Source organism: Nyctereutes procyonoides, unplaced genomic scaffold (genome assembly GCF_905146905.1).
Source record: "Nyctereutes procyonoides isolate TBG_1078 unplaced genomic scaffold, NYPRO_anot_genome, whole genome shotgun sequence".
Taxonomy (NCBI): Eukaryota; Metazoa; Chordata; class Mammalia; order Carnivora; family Canidae; genus Nyctereutes; species Nyctereutes procyonoides.
Window position 1 is genome coordinate 294,650 of NW_026575045.1, and position 6,306 is coordinate 300,955.

A 6,306-nucleotide genomic window follows, 5' to 3' on the forward strand; every position below is an offset into this window, starting at 1 on the left:
ATCTGTTTACAAAATGAAATCTCTGTAGAAACTACATAGATATTATCTAATATGATACAACACTGTTGATGTTACACATATTACTAACACTACACATAAAAAAGGAAAACGAAAAATGAAAAAGAAATTCCCATTTATTTACAGGTATAATGACTCATGAAGTGATAATGAAGTAGCAATATGATTGTTTTCTGGGAGCCTCGTACAATCAATGTCATTGCTTTGCTTTGCAGTAGCTTAGTTTATAGACTAGTGTGTCATCACAAAATTTCATAGCATACGATATTACAGTCATGTTTACAATACAACTTTGGAAACATTGTTATGGTCTTTTTAAGAAATCATTTTTGTGTGATGATAGGCTGACACCCTGTTTCTCCAATCATGAGAGAGGTGTACTGTATGATAATATAATTCTCTAAAAGAGAAGTTATAAAACAGAAAACTGACAATATTAATTTTATATTAAATATTACTCCCCTTATGCCTGTGTGAACATAGGTTATCCACTTCTATACGAGTCTTACACACAATGCTCTATATCAAGAATACTTAGTTGATAATGAAGAAGACACAGAAATGTCTCATATGGTTCTTGCCCTAGTTATTAGATTGTCACATGAAGACACACATACACAACAGGTTGATTAACTATATGGTGTGATGATTATTTACTGTTCAATAAGTGGAAATGGATCATCATAAGGAAGAAGTGGAAGTATGGTCCTACTGTCTCAGGGTGGCAGAGGCAAAAGAGAAGGAGGAAGCAGAAGGGGAGGCAGGAGAGGCAGGCACAGTCAGTAGGACTTTACAGAAATAGGTGATTCTGTCTAACTTTTTTTGTATATTCCTTGGGACTTTTTATGTAGGCAATCAAAGCATTTGCATACGAGGACAGTTTTAATCTACCTATCTTTCTTTTATTCCCTTTTTTATTGTTCTATTTCCATCCTAGAAATTACAATATCATTTTTTTTCTTACAATATCATTTTGAATAGCAATGGTGAGTGGAATGTTTACCTTCTTCCCAATCCCACCACTCTAAGGTGCAAGATATGCTGTTTTATTATTATTCCCAAATTAAATATGAACATTAGTTGCTATGTTTATGAGTGTCCATTGTTTTGTACAAAATGCTCAGTTTTTAAAATAAATATTTAGAAACAAAAATAAGGGATCCCTGGGTGGCGCAGCGGTTTGGCGCCTGCCTTTGGCCCAGGGCGCGATCCTGGACACCCAGGATCGAATCCCACATCGGGCTCCCAGTGCGTGGAGCCTGCTTCTCCCTCTGCCTGTGTCTCTGCCTCTCTCTCTCTCTCTGTGACTATCATAAATAAAAAATAAAAAAAAAAGAAACAAAAATAATACCAAAAACTTGCATTCTTAGTAGAATTTTATAGTAACTATGAGGATGTATTCATAAATAATTTTAAATTCCACTTTGTAGTAATTATATGAAAAGCAATGATCACATTGTTACCTAACCAATTAATCTGAAATATATTTTGTGTCTTCTCGTTTTTCCCCCCTTTCATAATGAAGTTCTCATCCTTCTGAATTAAAGAAAATAAAATAAGTCAGCAACTGTTTAGTTGGCCCTTGCAATTATGTTTATGTTGAACTAGTAATTTTTTTTTGGCACAATGACTTTGCCAAACAAAGTCTCAGCTTACTTATAGGATAAAGTGGATGATAGGAACGTTAGAAATATTATTAGATCACAGTGACCTATCACTATAGGATATCATCAGTTTAGGAATACTAGGAGCATAGGCATTCAATGTACAGATGCCATAGGAGTTCCTTGGGAACCATGGTCTACCTGTCTGAGTATCCGTCCAGAACACTGAACACGAGGAGGATCTATTTACAGGAGCATCGTATGTGAGAAGTGCCTTCCTTTGTATCTCAAAGGTCACTGAAGCCTGGGCAAATCAGCAGAGATCTTCAGCAGTCATGTTGAAGCTCTGCGAATTGCCAGCAATGCCTGGATATGACAATGGGCACATTTCTCTAAACTGGGTGGACTGTCTTTTCAAATGGCTTTTGCTTTAACAGTAACAATGACGCTAGGCTGCAAATAGCCCAGAAGTCTTAGCTATGTAGAGTTCAGGTGGTTCCTTGACCTCGAGTGCTGCACCTCTTCACCCAGCAGGTGGCAGTAAGTGATTATGGAAAATCTGTAACAGGCTTCCAAGGAGCCCAGGGCTGTTTGGAAAGGCAATTCCAAGGGCATGTTGGACATCATGGGGATCTGCAGTTAGCTTTTAATGTGAATGTAACCTGAACTACTGTTTTATCTGGTGCCTCTAAATTGGTGAAGTGGTACCTCCTGTTTTCACATAAAATATTTATAACATCTACTTTCGTTGAGTAGAGGTGTGAAACCTAGAACTTGACTTCTCAGGGACATTTCCCCAAATAGTAGACCTTTGAGACTTTGAAGACCTTGCTTTGCTCAACTCTCAGACCTTACTAGACATCTTCATTTAGATGTCTGAAGATCAGCTCAATTCAACATGTTCAAACTAGGCAGAGGTCCCTTGGGGACAGCCTCTAGGGGCTCAACAGAGGCAACTGATAATTGTCAGAGATTTTGCAAGCTGAGGGGCTTCACATTGGTAGTTTGAAATTGGCTATCATGGAAGCATTTACAGTAAAAATTTTCTATTGCTATAAACCAGGAACTTCCATCTCCTCCAGCTGGTTGTTTTTATCTTTTTATTATTTTTTATTTTTTATTGGAGTTCATTTTGACAACATATATCCCATCAAGTGTTCTCCTCAGTGCCCCTTACCCGGTCACCACATCCCCCACCCGCTTCACCTTCCACTACCCCTTATTCATTTCCCAGAGTTAGGAGTCTCTCATATCCTGTCACCCTCTCTGATATTTCCCACTCATTTTCTCTCTTTTCCCCTTTAATTCCTTTCACTATTTTTTATATTCCCAGTATGAATGAAACCATATAATGTTTGTCCTTCTCTGATTGACTTACTTCACTCAGCATAATACCCTCCAGTTCCATCCACGTTGAGACAAATGGTGTGTATTCGTCGTTTCTAATGGCTGAGTAATATTCCACTATATATATATATATATATATATATATATATATATATATATACACAATATCTTCTTTATCCATTCATCTTTCGATGGACATTGAAGCTCCTTCCGTAGTTGGCTATTGTGGACATGGCTGCTATAAACATTGGGTTGCAGGTGTCCTGCTGTTTCACTGCATCTGTATCTGTGGGATAAACCCCCAGCAGTGCAATTGCAGGGTCATAGGGTAGCTCTATTTTTAACTCTTTGAGAAAACTCCACACAGTTTTCCAGAGTGGCTATACCATTTCACATACCTACCAACAGTGCAAGAGGGTTCCCCTTTCTCCACATCCTCTCCAACATTTGTGGTTTCCTGTCTTCCTAATTTTCACCATTCTCACTGGTGTGAGGTGGTATCTCATTGTGGTTTTGATTTGTATTTCCCTGATGGCAAGTGATGCAGAGCATTTTCTCATGTACTTATTGGCCATGTCTATGTCTTCTTTGGTGAGATTTCTGTTCATGTCTTTTGCCCATTTCATGATTGGATAGGAGAACCCTCTTGCACTGTTGGGGGGAACGTGAACAGCTGGTTGTTAAATATTTACCAATATTCCACTGATTCAAACATAGTTGCTCTCTTAACCATATCCCTTCTGCTCATGTGTGTCTGTTAATTCCCAAACTTCTCATTGTCTCACTCTTCAATGCCCAGTTCAAATTCATCTCCTCCCATGGTCAACTAGTATTATCCAAGGATATTCAATGGCAAAAGGACAGTCTCTTTAATAAATAGTATTGAGAAAATGGGATAATTCCATATAAAAGAATGACACTGGATTTTACACCACTCACAAAAATAAATTCAAAAGCATTTAAAAACTTAAATGTAAGACCTGACACCATTAAACGCCTAGGAGAAAACATAGGGAAAAACCTTCTTGACATAGGTCTTGGCAATGATTTTTTGGATATGACACCTAAAACACAAAGCAACAAAAGCAAAAATAAGTGAGTGGGACTACATCAAGCTACAAAGTTTCTGCACAGCAAAAGAAATGATCGTTAAAATAAAAGGCAACATACAGAATATGAAAAACTGTTTGCAAACCATGTATTTGGTAAAGGCTCAATATCCAAAATAAATAAGGATCTCACATATTTGCAAACCATATGTCTAAAAGGGATTAATATCTAAAATACATAATGAACTCATAAAACTTAATAGCAGGGGCATCTGAGTGGCTCAGTCAGTTAAATGTCTGCTTTTAGCTCAGGTCATGATCTCAGAGTCTTGGGATGGACCCTGACATTGAGCTCCCTGCTCAGAGGGGAGCCTGCTTCTCCCTCTTCCTTTGCCCCTCCCTCTGCTTGTGCTTTCTCTCTCTCAAATAAATAAAAATTTTTAAAAGTCCCAACTTTAGGGATCCCTGGGTAGCTCAGCAGTTTAGCACCTGCCTTTGGCCCAGGGTGTGATCCTGGAGTCTTGGGACTCAATCAGGCTCCCTGCATGGAACCTGCTTCTCCCTCTGCCTGTGTCTCTGCCTCTCTCTCTTTGTGTCTCTCATGAATAAATAAAATCTTTAATATATATATATATATATATATATATATATATATATATATATATATAAAATCCCAACTTAATAGCAATAATAATAATCATTGAGTGTTAAAATGGGCAAAGTAACTGAGTAAACATTTTCGAAAGAAGTCATTCAAGAAGTACATGAAAAGGTGCTCAGTGTCACTAATCATCAGGAAAATGCAAATCAAAAGCACAAACAGGGATCCCTCGGTGGCGCAGCGGTTTAGCGCCTGCCTTTGGCCCAGGGCGCGATCCTGGAGACTCAGGATCGAATCCCACGTCGGGCTCCCGGTGCATGGAGCCTGCTTCTCCCTCTGCCTGTGTCTCTGCCTCTGTCTCTCTCTCTGTGTGACTATCATAAATAAAAAAAAAATCAAAAGCACAAACAACACAAAAACCTTACAACTGTTAGAAGGCTACCATCAGACATGTGGAGAAAGGGAAAATTTGTGTACCAACAGATGGAAATGTAAGTTGGTACAGCCATGATGGAAAACAGCATGGAGGTTTCTTAAAAAAAAAATTAAAAATAGAGCTGTCATATGAACCAGCAATCCCACTTCTGGGTATATGGCCCAAGGAAACAAAAACACTACCGTGAAGAGAGATCTGTACCCCCATGTTTAGGGCAGCATTATTTACAACAGCCAAGACATGGAAACAACCTAAGTGTCCACTGATGGGTAAATGAATAAAGAAAACATGGTATTTATATGCAATGAAATATTACTGAGCCATAAAAAAGAAAGAAAACTTGCCATTGGCAACAACATGGAAGGACATTGAGGCCATTATAAGAAGAGAAATAAGTCAGGCAGAGAAAGACAAATACTGTATGATCTCACTTACATGTGAAATCTAAAAATACTGAATATTTCTAGAAACATTGGTGGGGTAGGAAAAATGAGTGAAGATGGTCAAATGTAAAAGCGAGAACAAAATTCACCTCAACCTGCAGCAACAGAATTCCTCCAGGGGATTTTGAGGAATGTGTCTGAGACATTGTGGTGACCTCAGTGGCTATGGTAGACCTTGACACAGGGTAGATAGGAAAATGGTTGTGGTTTTGTGGAAGGCCACAAAATAACCTTGTGCTTCTTTTACACTCATCTCTGACCCCAATAAACATATTAACACTTTTTATTCTGCATCTTCATTGATCCTGTTATATGTCCCATTTTATTCAACTAAGGATGATGGTATGTCCATAGCCACCTCCTACCTTCTCCATCTTTGAGTCTGCTTATCCCTTTCCCCAGGGAGGCTCTGATTTCCCTGACCCCAGGAGACTCTGCTTACTCCTTTCCCCATGGAAGCTCTGTTTTGCCTGACCCCATGGAGGCTCTGTTTATCTCTGTCCCCATGGAAGCTCTCCTTATCCCTCTCCTCATGGAGGCTATGCTTATACCTGTCCTTGTGGAGGCTCTGCTTATCCCTGTCCCCAAGATGGGGTCTGCTTTCCCTATCCCCATGGAGGCTCTGTTTATCCATTTCCCATGGAGGCTTTGATTATCCCTCTCCCCATGGAGTTTCTGCTTGTTATCCCTATCCTCATGGAGGCTCTGCTGATCACTGTCTCTATGGAGGCTCTGCTTATCCAATTCCCCATGGAGGCTCAGCTTAATCCTCTACACAAGAGGCTCTGCTTATCCTTCTCTCCAAGGA